The sequence below is a fragment of the Scyliorhinus canicula genome, chromosome 12 (genome assembly GCF_902713615.1).
Source record: "Scyliorhinus canicula chromosome 12, sScyCan1.1, whole genome shotgun sequence".
Taxonomy (NCBI): domain Eukaryota; kingdom Metazoa; phylum Chordata; class Chondrichthyes; order Carcharhiniformes; family Scyliorhinidae; genus Scyliorhinus; species Scyliorhinus canicula.
The window spans coordinates 41,147,939-41,160,465 of NC_052157.1; the positions used below are offsets into that span (position 1 = coordinate 41,147,939).

At 52.7% G+C, this 12,527-nt stretch overlaps 1 protein-coding gene across 11 annotated transcripts in view; it reads right to left on the reverse strand.

The window, feature by feature from the left end:
- Positions 1-12,527, reverse strand: part of sema4ba (sema domain, immunoglobulin domain (Ig), transmembrane domain (TM) and short cytoplasmic domain, (semaphorin) 4Ba) — a 636,623-nt gene that overhangs the window by 204,100 nt on the left and 419,996 nt on the right. Inside the window, exon 5 of one of the 11 annotated variants that reach the window (XM_038813271.1) lies at positions 8,210-8,332. The exons of the other annotated variants lie outside the window; for them this stretch is intronic. The gene's annotated coding sequence lies outside the window, so the exon portion shown is untranslated. The remainder of the gene's footprint in view (positions 1-8,209; positions 8,333-12,527) is intronic. 11 annotated transcript variants of the gene reach the window in all.

The window sequence follows — 12,527 nt, forward strand, 5'->3', positions numbered from 1 at the left end:
TGGAGACGTCAAGAATCTCCGCAAATCAGTGAAAATCAGGACCATGTATAGTCCCAAAGTGAAGCTGGATTGAAATTCAGGAGATACTGGTGTAGTAATGCCGCTGGACCAATAATCCAGAGGCTCAGCCTCAGGTAATCCCATCATGGCAGCTGGTTGAAATTAGAATTCATTTAATTCATTAAAAAATCTGGAATTGAAATCTAGTTTCATGATCACCATTACTGAGACTATCATTATAGAACATAGAACATTACTGCGCAGTACGGGCCCTTCGGCCTTCGATGTTGCGTGAAACCATCTGAAGCCTATCTGACCTACACTATTCCATTTTCATCCATATGTCTATCCAGTGACCACTTAAATGCCCTTAAATTTGGCGAGTCTACTACTGTTGCAGGCAGGGCGCTCCACACCCCTACTACTCTCTGAGTAAAGAAACTGCTTCTGACATCTGTCCTGTATCTACCACCCCTCAATTTAAAGCTATGTCCCCTCGTGTTGCTCATCACCATCCGAGGAAAAAGACTCTAACCCTCTGACTATCTTATATGTCTCTATTAAGTCACCTCTCAGCCTTCTCCTCTCTAACAAAAACAACCTCAAGTCCCTGAGCCTTTCCTCGTAAGACCTTCCCTCCATACCAGGCAACATCCTAGTAAATCTCCTCTGAACCCTTTCCAAAGCTTCCACATCCTTCCTATAATGTGGTGACCAGAACTGCATGCAGTACTCCAGGAGTGGCCGCACCAGAGTTATGTACAGCTGCAGCATGACCTTGTGGCTCCGAAACTCAATTTCCCTACTGATAAAGGCTAGCACACCATATGCCTTCTTAACAGCCCTATTAACCTGGGTGGCAACTTTCAGGGATTTATGTACCTGGATGCCGAGATCTCTCTGTTTATCTACACTACCAAGAATCTTGCCATTAGCCCAGTACTCTGCATTCCTGTTACTCCTTCCAAAGTGAACCACCTCACACTTTTCCGCATTAAACTCCATCTGCCACCTCTCAGCCCAGCTCTGCAGCTTACCTATGTCCCTCTATAACCTATAATTGATTGTCATAACAACCTATCCGACTCACTAATGCCCTTTGGAGAAGGAAATCCATTGTCCTTACCTGGTCTGGCCTACATGTAACTTCAGACCCACAGCAATGTGATTGACCTTTAACTGCTATCTGAAACACTGACGTGGGTACACAGACTTTCAGAATGAGCTACATAAGCTTGGACCCTGAATGAGTTACATGGTCCTGGCCGCAGAATGAGGTGCACCACCTTGCTTCCAGAATAAGGTACACGGGGCTTGATTCTCTCAGCCCGGGGCCGGGCCGGAGAATTCCTGCGACCGGCGCGAATCACGCAATGCCGGCACCCGATTCTCCGCAGAGCGGAGAATCGGCGCCATTGGTGCAGGCGTGGTTGACGTGGCGCTGGTTGGGGGCCGCTCTACGCGGCCAGTCTGCCAATTCTCGGCCCGGGATGGGCCAAGTGGTCGTTGTAAAAACGCCGAGTCCCGCCGGCGCCGTTCACTCCGGCTCTCAGCCGGCAGGAACTTGGCGTGGGAGGGTCTGGGGGCCGGCCTGTGGTGGGGGGGGGGGGGGTCTGACCCCATGGGGGGGCCTCCGATGTGGCCTGGCCCACGGTCGGGGCCCACTGATCGGCAGGCCGACTTCTCTGACTGGCGACCTCCTTTCTTCTGCGCCGGGACCTGTAGTCCTGCGCCATGTTGCGTCGGGGATGGCGCGTTGAAGGAAGCCACTGCGCATTTGCGTGTTGGCACTGGTGCCACTGCGCATGCACGGATACCGCCATTTGATGCCGGGATCAGCAGCTGGAGCAGCGTGAACAGCTCCAGTGCCGTGCTGGCCCCTATTGCTGATCCTGAAACCATGTTGACACCGTCAGGAAATGCAACGGCGTTTCTAACGGCATCAACACTTAGCCTCAGGATCACAGAATCCCGCCTCAAGTCCTCATCCCCGAATGAAGTACACAGACCTGATCCCAGAATGGGATACATAGACTTGCTTCCAGAATGAGGTACACAATCCTGATCCCAGAAGGAGGTGGGTGGTCCTGTTCCCAGAATTAGGAACACGGTACTTAATCTAGAATAAGATACACGGTCCTGATCTCAGAATGAGGTACACTGTTCCGAACCCAAAATAAGGTACATGGTCCTGAACACATAATGAGGTACACGGACCCGCTCTCAGAATGAGGTACAAGGTCCTGATCCCAGAATGAGGTACACTGTTCCGAACTCAGAATGAGGTGCATGGTCCTGATCCCAGAATGAGCTACACTGTTCCGAACTCAGAATGAGATACACGGTCCCGATCCCAGAATGAGGTACGCGGTCCAGATCCCAGAATGAGGTACACAGAACTGCTTCCAAAATGAGGTACAGAGACCTGCTCCCAGAATGAGGTACGCTGGCTTGCTCCCAGAATGAGTTACGTGGGCCTTCTCCCAGAATGTGGTAAATGGGCCTGTTCCTAGAATGAGCTACATGGGTCTGCTCCCAGAATGAGGTAAACAGACCTGCTTCCAAAATGATGTATACAGCTGCTCCCACAATGAGGTATATGGGCCTGCTCCCAGAATGGGGTCCATGGGTCTGCTCCCAGAATGAAATACTCAGACCTCCTCCCAGAATTAGGTACATGGGCCTGCTCCCGGAATAGAGTCATGGAGTCTGTGATGAATGGTTACTGTACCCTTAACACGCTGGGGGACTCCGCCTCCGGCTCCGCCTCCGGCTCCGCCTCCGGCTCCGCCCCCCAGGGAGCCGTATATAAGGTGACGCCCTGTAGGCAGCACTCAGTGAGTACACATCTCTGTAGCTGGCTAGTTCTCTGCTTATTAAAGCCTTCATTTACCATTCCACACTCTCGTGTCGTTATTGAGGGTACTACAATTTAATAAACAGAGAAGGTTAGGATGGACGCCGGTCTCAAGCCAGAAAGGCTCAACCTGGAAGCATGGACACCAGAGGCCAAATAAATTTTCAAGTACTGGCTCCGCTGCTTCGAGGCCTACCTGGAATCCTGGCAGCTCCCGTCGAAGGGCCTCGCAAGCTGCACCTACTCCACTCCCGGGTGAGCCAGAGAATCTCCGCCATGATCGAGAAGGCGACCACTTACGACGAGGCGATCGAGATCCTGCGAAAGCGTTTCGTCAAACCCATAAATGAGGTACATGCATGGCACCTGCTCTCTACCTACCGGCAGCGCTCAGGGGAAATGCTGGATGAGTACGTGGAAAAGCTCATCGCGCTCGCCAGGAACTGCAACCATCAGGATGTGACGGGGGATGTCCACATGAACCTGCACATCCGAGACGCCTTTGTGTCCGGCATCCGTTCAACCTAAATCAGAGAGCGCATCCTTGAAAATGGAGCTAAAGACCTTCAGGACACGGTAACGCTCGCCACCTCACTGGACGTGGCCCACTACAACCGAGGCACATACCCCGCGGACCCTGCGAGCCCCCCTCGGACTTCCCCAGACTCGGCCATGGTACGGGCCTGTGCCGCGCGGCGACCAACTCAGACCAGGGGCATACCCGGTGCTATTTCTGTGGGCAGGGCCAGCATCCACGCCAACGCTGCCCAGCCCGCTCCGCAATCTGCAGCGACTGCGGAAGGGGCATTTCACGAGGGTCTGCCTGGCCAGGCCCAAAAACAAAAAGCTCACCAGGCCTGAAAATCGAGCTCATAGGCCCCGCAACGCGGCTGCGCACCGGCCGAACACGCCCCTTTCTGACGCGTCATCAGCCTCGCGCGAGCCATGGGGGAAGCCATCTTGGCGGCAGCCATCTTCTAAACCCGACACGTGCGACCGACGGCGGCGGCCATTTTGTGAATCCGATTCAGCTGAGGACTCAGACTACCCGCAACTGGGAGCGATCACCCTCAACCAATTGTGGCCAAAGCACCTGTGGAACTCCATGATGCAGGTCCAGATCAATGGGTGTGACACTCCCTGCCTTTTCAATTCCGGGAGCACGAAGAACTTTGTCCATCCAGAAACGGTAAGGCGCTGCTCCTTGCGCATCTATCCCGCTTCCCAAAACATAGCCCTCGCCTCCGGGTCCCACTCAGTCCAAATCGAGCGGTATTGTTTTGTGAATCTCACGATCCAGTGCGCCAAATACGCTCGTTTCAAGCTCTATATCCTCCCTCACCTCTGCGCCCCCCCCTGCTGCTCGGTCTGGATTTCCAATGCAGCCACTGAAGCCTGACACCAGGAGCCAGCCGAAGATATGATTTTTATCAAGTCAGAGGTCCAGCGTTTACTGAAAGAGGGGGTCATCGAGGCTAGCAACAGTTCCTGGAGAGCACAAGTGGTGGTAGTACGGTCCAGGGAAAAGAAACGGATGGTCGTGGACTAAAGCCAGACCATAAACCGCTTCACGCAGCTCGATGTGTACCCCCTTCCCCGCATAGCAGAGATGGTCAATCGGATCGCACAATACCGTGTACTCTCCCGTCGACCTAAAATCCGACCAGAAGACCACCTCTATACTGCTTTTGAAGCAGCCGGCCGGCTTTTCCACTTCCTCAGGATCCCCTTCGGCGTCACAAATCGGGTCTCCGTCTTCCAGAGGGCGATGGACCAAATGGTGGACCATTACAGCCTGCAGGCTACTTACCCGTACTTGGACAATGTCACCATCTGCTGCCATGATTAGCAGGACCATGACGCGAACCTTGAAAAGTTCCTCCAGACCGTCCGGGCCCTCAACCTGACCTACAACAAGGAAAAATTTGTTTCCCACACAACCCGACTAGCCATCCTCGGCTACGTTGTGGAAAACGGGGTCCTAGGTCCCGACCCTAACCACATGTGCCCCCTTAAGGAACTCCCCCTACCCCGTAGCCTCAAGGCCCTCAAACGGTGCTTGGGGCTTTTCTCCTATTACGCCCAGTGGGTCCCCAGATACGCGGACAAAGGCCGCCCACTCATAAAGACCACAACATTTCCCCTGACGGCTGAGGCCCGGTCGGCCTTCAGTCGCATCAAGGCTGACATCATCAAGGCCGCTATGCACGCGGTGGACGAAACCATCCCTTCCCAGGTAGAGAGCGATGCGTCAGACATTGTCCTGGCTGCTACCCTCAACCAGGCAGGCAGGCCAGTAGCTTTCTTCTCCCGGACCCTCACCGCCTCCGAGATTCGGCACTCTGTAGTCGAAAAGGGAGGCACAAGTCATTGTGGAGGCTGTGCGGCACTGGAGGCACTACCTATCTGGTAGGAGGTTCATCCTCATTACCGACCAATGGTCGGTAGCCTTCATGTTTGATAAAACACAACGGGGCAAAATTAAAAATTATAAAATGTTGAGGTGGAGGATCGAACTCTCCACCTAAGCTTACGATATTAAGTATCGTCCAGGAGAGCTCAACGAGCCCCCAGATGCCCTGTCTTGCGGCACATGCGCCACACGCAGGAAGATCCACACTGACCTCTGACACCCGGGGGTTACCCGGCTTACCCACTTTATCAAGTCCCGCAACCTACCTTACTCCACCAAGGAGATCAAGGCCATGACCAGGGCTTGCCAGATCTGCACGGAGTGCAAACCGCACTTCTACCTGCCAGACAAGGCTCGCCTTGTAAAGGCCTCGGGGCCCTTTGAACGACTAAGCATGGACTTCAAAGGCCCCCTCCCATCCACCAACCGCAATATCCTAACCGTCATCGACGAGTTCTCCTGCTTCCCATTCGCCGTTTCCTGTCCCGACATGACCTCAGCCACCGTGATAAAGGCACTGCACAGCATCTTCACCCTGTTTGGTTTCCCCGCTTATATCAACAGTGAACGGGGTACATAGATCATGAGCGATGAGCTGTGTCAGTATCTGCTCAGCAAGGGCATCGCCTCGAGCAGAACGACCAGTTATAACCCGCGGGGAAACGGGCAGGTGGAGAGGGAGAACACGACAGTTTGGAAGGCTGTCCTTCTGGCCCTACAGTCGAGAAGTCTCCCAACCACCTGCTGGCAGGAGGTCCTACCCGATGCCCTACACTCCATTAGGTCACTCCTCTGCACGGCCACGAATGAGACCCCTCACAATCGCTTGTTTGCCTTCCCAGGAAGTCCACCTCTGGGGTCTCGCTTCCACCTTGGTTGACGACTCCGGGACCTGTTCTTCTCCGGAGGCACGCGAGCAGCCATAAGACGGACCCCCTGGTCGAGAGAGTCCAACTGCTACATGCGAACCCCCGATACGCCTACGTCGCGCACCCCGATGGAAGGCAAGACACGGTTTCCCTCCGGGATCTGGCACCCGCTGGTTCCCCCACTGATCCCCCCCCCCCGGCCCCCATCTCGCCGGTAGACACCGACCCCCCCCCCCCCCCCCCCCTTCCACACTTTCCGCCGGCCCCGGCACGCTACCCCAGCTATTCCCCCTGCCCCCCGGCCCCCTACCCCGGCGAAGGCTCCGACCTCTGTGCTCCCGGATGTACCCTCACTAAAGACGTCCATGTCCGCCGCACTACCGCCCGAGCTGACAAGGTTGACGAGGACGATTAGGCCGCCAAAAAGAATAGACATGTAATTCAACTTCACCCCCGACGGACTCTGCATTTTTTTGAACAGGGGGTAAATGTGATGAATGGTTACTGTACCCTTAACACGCTGGGGGACTCCGCCTGCGGCTCCGCCCACTAGGGAGCCGTATATAAGGTGACACCCTGTAGGCGGCACTCAGTGAGTGCACATCTCTGTAGCTGGCTAGTTCTCTACTTATTATAGCCTTCATTTACCATTCCACACTCTTGTGTCGTTCTTGAGGGTACTACAGAGTCATATAGTATTCACCACAGAAAGAGGCCCTTTAGCCCATTGCGTCTGTGCCGGCCATCAGATACCTATCGATTCTCATCCCATTTCCAGCACTTGGTCTGTAGCCTTGTAGGTGTGGCTTTCAAGTGCCCATCTAAATGCTTATTAAATGTTGAGGGTTCCCATGGGCAGCACGGTGGCGCAGTGGTTAGCACTGTTGCCTCAAGGCACCGAGGTCCCAGGTTTGATCCGGCTATGGGTCACTGTCCGTATGGAGTTTGCATATTCTCCCCATGTTGGCGTGGGTTTCACCCCCACAACCCAAAGATGTCCAGGGTAGGTGGATTGCCCCTTAATTGGAAAAAATAAATTCGGTACTCTAAATTTATTTTTAAGAAATCGTGAGGGTTCCCACCTCCATCACCCTTTTAATGAGTACACAGGCCTGCTCCCAGAAAGAGGTACTTGGGCCTGCTTCCAGAAAGAGGTACTTGGGCCTGCTTCCAGAATGAGGTATGCAGGCCTGCTCCCAGAATGAAGTGCGTGGGACTGCTCCCAGAATGGGGTACATGGACCTGTCCCAGAATGAGGTCCAGAGCCCACAAAATAAATTTATAAACAAGATGCATTTTTTAAAAACTCCTTCACATGTTTTATTGACAAGCACTACAGAATATCTGTTTTAGTTTTATCATTAATGTTTGCAAGTTATTATCCAAACATTCTATCACATGTATTGTTGCATTAGAAAAATAAATTCTGTATTGTATATTCAGTAAACAAATTAAACCACTGATTTATAATATAACACAGAACAATGTGATATACGAAGGGTTTTTAATCACCTATTTTAATTGCTTCCACGCCTTCGACTGTGGAACTCCTCCTCCGAAACTCCCCACCTCTACCTCACAGTCCTCCTTTAAGACACTCCTTAAAGCCAAGTTTGTTTTTTTTTAAAAAGTTCAGGGGACCCAAGAAGTTCAATTCAAACAGCAATTTATTTTCTGCCATGGAAAAGGCCGCAATGCTGTACAAAGTTTCCAACTGGGACTACCGATCATGTAGCGGTTCCAATCCTGGCTGGCTTTAATGAGGTGATCTCTATGAGCGCCAGCAGATGGGCCTCCACCAATTTATGGGAGAACGTCTATTCTACGAGCCCCGCGGGGGCGATCAACAGGGTCGTCCCCGTGGATTTTGTGTGCGCTATTAAAGATTGACCAAGATTTTGAGGTTACGATTCTATGATATGAAAGTTTAATTGGGAACTGTTCCCTCCCGAGCTGAAGGGCAGGTTTACATCTGATGAGCTGAGCATTATTCAAGGAATAAACACATTATTTCCCGGAAATTTGCCAATTGTATTTTCGGCCTTATTGTTAACAAAGACAGTTTCCTACCTGCTAATCTTGTTCCACGACAAAGCTCTTGTTTAAGATTCAGATTTCTTGGCAACATTATAACTGCTCTTTCATTGAGTGTAGGTTTGAGTGGTGGAGCAGGACCATTAGACACAGACTGCACTGAAATCCAGGAGAGTGTAGACTGTTATCATCTTCTTTGTACCAATTGCTGATGCATTCTTTTAGTTCAACAAACAGGTTTCCTAAAGCATTTCCATTCAAATCTAATGATTCTTCATTTTTGGCAAAACCAATAGCTTTCGAATAATAAGAACATAAGAACGAGGAGCAGGAATAGGCCATCTGGCCCCTCGAACCTGCTCCGCCATTCAATAAGATCATGGCTGATCTTTTTGTGGACTCAGCTGCACTTATCCGCCCACTTACCATAAACTTTTATTCCTTCACTGTTCAAAAATCTATCTACCTTTGCCTTAAAAATATTTCACGAGGTAGACTCAACTGCTTCACTGGGCAGGGAATTCCACAGATTCACGACCCTTTGGGTGAAGAAGTTCCTCCTGAAATGAAATGAAAATAAAAATCGCTTATTGTCACAAGTAGGCTTCAAATGAAGTTACTGTGACAAGCCCCTAGTCACCACATTCCATCACCTGTCCTGGGAAGCTGGTACGGGAATTAAATTGTGCTGCTGGCCTGCAATTTAGCCCTGTGCTAAACCAGCCCCTCAATCAGCTCCTCAACTCAGTCCTAAATCTGTTCCTCCTTATTTTGCGGCTATGCCCCCCCCAAGTTCTAGTTTCACCCGCCAGTGGAAACAACCTCCCTGCTTCTATCCTATCTATTCCTTTCATAATTTGATCCCCCCTTATTCTTCTAAATTCAAATGAGTATAGTCCCAGTCTACTTAATCTCTCTTCATAAACTAATCCTCTCAACTCCAGAATCAACCTAGTGAATCTGCTCTGCACACCCTCCAGTGCCAGTACATCCTTTCTCATGTAAGTAGACCAAAACTGGACACAGTACTCCAAGTGTGGCCTCACCAGCACCCTACAGAGCTGCAACGTAACCTCCTTGCTTTTAAACTCCAACCCTCTAGCAATGAAGGACAAAATTCTATTTGCCTTCTTAATTGCTTACACCTGCAAACCAACATTTTGCGATTCATGCACAACGACACCCTCTGCACAGCAGCATGCTGCAATTTTTAACCATTTAAATAATAGTCCATTTTGCTGTTATTCCTACCAAAATGGATGACCTCACATTTATCAACATTGAATTCCATCTGCCAGACTATCACCCACTCACTTAAACTATCTATATCCTTCTGCAGACTTTCAGTGTCCTCTGCACACTTGGCTAGACCACTCATCTTAGTGTCATCTGTGAACTTTAACACACTACACTTGATCCCCAACTCCAGATCATCTATGCAAATTGTGAACAATTGCGGATCCCTGAGGAACATCACGTGCCACCCATTTATCCCCACTCTTTGCTTTCTGTCAGTTACCAATCCTCTATCTATGCTAAGACAGTACCCGTAACGCCATGCGCCTATATCTTATGTGTGGTGATATAACCACTGTAGTTATGCGTACTTGCAGTAGGGGGATGTATGCCTGTACCTGTAATACAGGTTCCTCCGGTAAGCCCCTGCCGGCTAGCTCCGCCCACAGGGAGCTTGTGTATAAATATGCATGTGAGTCACTCAGACCTTTAGTCTACAGTTGCAGATGGAGGGACAGCATCGTACAACAATAAAGCCTCTATTGTACTAGCCTCTCGGCTTTGAGTTTAATTTTTAGCGCTACAATTTATTGTTGTACGATTTCCCATTCACCATGGACATCAGAATCAAGCCTGACCGTCTGCAGCTGGATCCGCAGTCGCCTCACGCCAGAAAAGACTTTGTTCACTGGCTCGCAGTCTTCGAGGCCTACATCTCTTCAGCAGACCCTCCCCCGTCGGAGGCTCAGAGAAAGCAACTCCTGTACTCCAGACTTAGCTCCAGTGTCTTTCCTCTAATTCGAGATGCGACTGACTACACCACAGCTATGGAACTGCTCAAGGAGAACTATGCACAGTCGGCGAACACCCTGTTTGCGAGGCATCAACTCTCTACTCGCGTCCAGCATCCGGGTGAGTCGATTGAGGACTTCTGGAGGGCCCTTATACCTCTGGTACGAGACTGTGACTGCCGGGCCCTCACAGCCACGGAACATTCTGATTTACTCATGCGCGATGCCTTTGTTACAGGCATTGCATCGGACCCCATCCGGCAACGACTGCTGGAAGGGGCCACCCCTGACCTCGCGGCCGCAAAGGCCCTGGCGCTTTCCATGACGGCCGCCTCCCGTAGTCCGCGAACTTACTCTGCTAGCCACTCGGCCCACCCGTCCTACCCCTCGTGGACCCCGCAAACGCCCCCACGCACTATGCCTGCGTTGCCCGCCGCACTGCACCCCCTGGGGGTCCCCACTGTTACTTCTGCGGTCAGCAGAAGCACCCCCGCCAGCGCTGCCCGGCCCGCACCGCGACCTGCAAAGCTTGTGGCAAGAAAGGCCATTTTGCAGCGGTGTGTCAGTCCCGGACGGTCGCCGCTATCGCGCCCCCGGTCCCCTCGCTTTAGCCGCTCGCTCAATGGGCCCCGCCGTCCAGTTCCCCCGACCCCACGTGCGATCAGTGGCCTCCGCCATCTTTCGCCGCCCCCGCCACGTGCGCTCCATGGGCGCGCCATCTTCATTCACCACCGCCATGTGCGTTCCATGGGCGCCGCCATTTTGTTCCGATCCCACAACGCGAACTCCATAGACGCCGCCATTTTACCCACAGGCACTGCAGATGGCACCATCTCGTCTCCAGATGCCGCCATTTTGTCCTCTCCCCCGGGACGGGGCCACAGGACACGGGTCGCTACCACTCCTCGTCGGACTCATCTGACTCAACCGCCGATCGACCGCTGCTCGCCTCCGTTACGCTCGACTAGTCCCGTCCTCGCAACCTGGCACCCTCTTCCACATCGGTGCTGGTCAACGGCCTCGTGACCTCCTGCCTCATCGACTCCGGGAGCACCGAGAGCTTCGTCCACCCGGACACGGTAAGGCACTATTCCCTTGCGGTCCATCCCTCCAACCGGCAGATCTCTCTTGCCTCCGGGTCCCACTCAGTCCCGATCCGGGGTTTATGCCTGGTTAAACTCACTGTACAGGGCGTGGAATTCGACCGTTTCCGTCTGTACATTCTCCCCAACCTCTGCGCGTCACTCTTACTAGGCCTGGATTTCCAGTGCAATCTCCAGAGCCTCACCCTCAAATTCGGCGGACCCCTACCTCCCCTCACCATTTGCGGCCTTGCGACTCTCAAGGTCGAGCCTCCCTCACTCTTTGCCAATCTGACCGCAGATTGCAAGCCCGTCGCAAAGAGGAGCAGACGGTACAGCATTCAGGACAAGGCCTTCATCAGGTCCGAAGTCCAGCGGCTGCTTCGGGAGGGTATCATCGAGGCCAGCAACAGCCCTTGGAGAGCCCAGGTGGTAGTGGTTAAGACCGGGGAGAAGCATAGGATGGTCGTGGACTACAGCCAGACCATCAACCGGTACACGTAGCTCGACGCGTACCCCCTCCCCCGCATTTCTGAGATGGTCACTTAGATTGCACAGTACCGGGTCTTCTCTACTATTGACCTGAAATCCGCCTACCACCAGCTCCCCATCCGTAAATCGGACCGTCCCTACACTGCCTTCGAGGCAGACGGTCGGCTGTACCAATTTCTTAGGGTTCCCTTTGGCGTCACGAATGGAGTCTCGGTATTTCAGCGAGAAATGGACCGAATGGCTGACCGGTACGGACTGCAGGCCACCTTCCCATACCTCGACAATGTCACCATCTGCGGCCATGACCAGCAGGACCATGATGCCAACCTTTCTAAATTCCTCCACACCGCATCTCTCCTTAATCTCACGTACAACAAGGAGAAATGCGTGTTCCGCACAGACCGCTTAGCCATCCTCGGCTACGTAGTCCAAAACGTTCAACTGGGGCCCGATCCCGACCGCATGCGCCCCCTCATGGATCACCCAATCCCCCACTGCCCCAAGGCCCTCAAACGCTGCCTTGGGTTTTTTTCATATTACGCCCAGTGGGTCCCACAATACGCGGACAAGGCCCGCCCACTTATCCAGTCCACACATTTTCCCCTCTCGGCCCAGGCACAACAGGCCTTCGCCCGCATTCGATCTGACATAGCCAAGGCCGGGATGCAAGCAGTAGATGAGACACTGCCTTTCCAAGTAGAGAGCGACGCTTCAGATGTCGCACTTGCCGCCACGCTGAATCAGGCAGGCAGA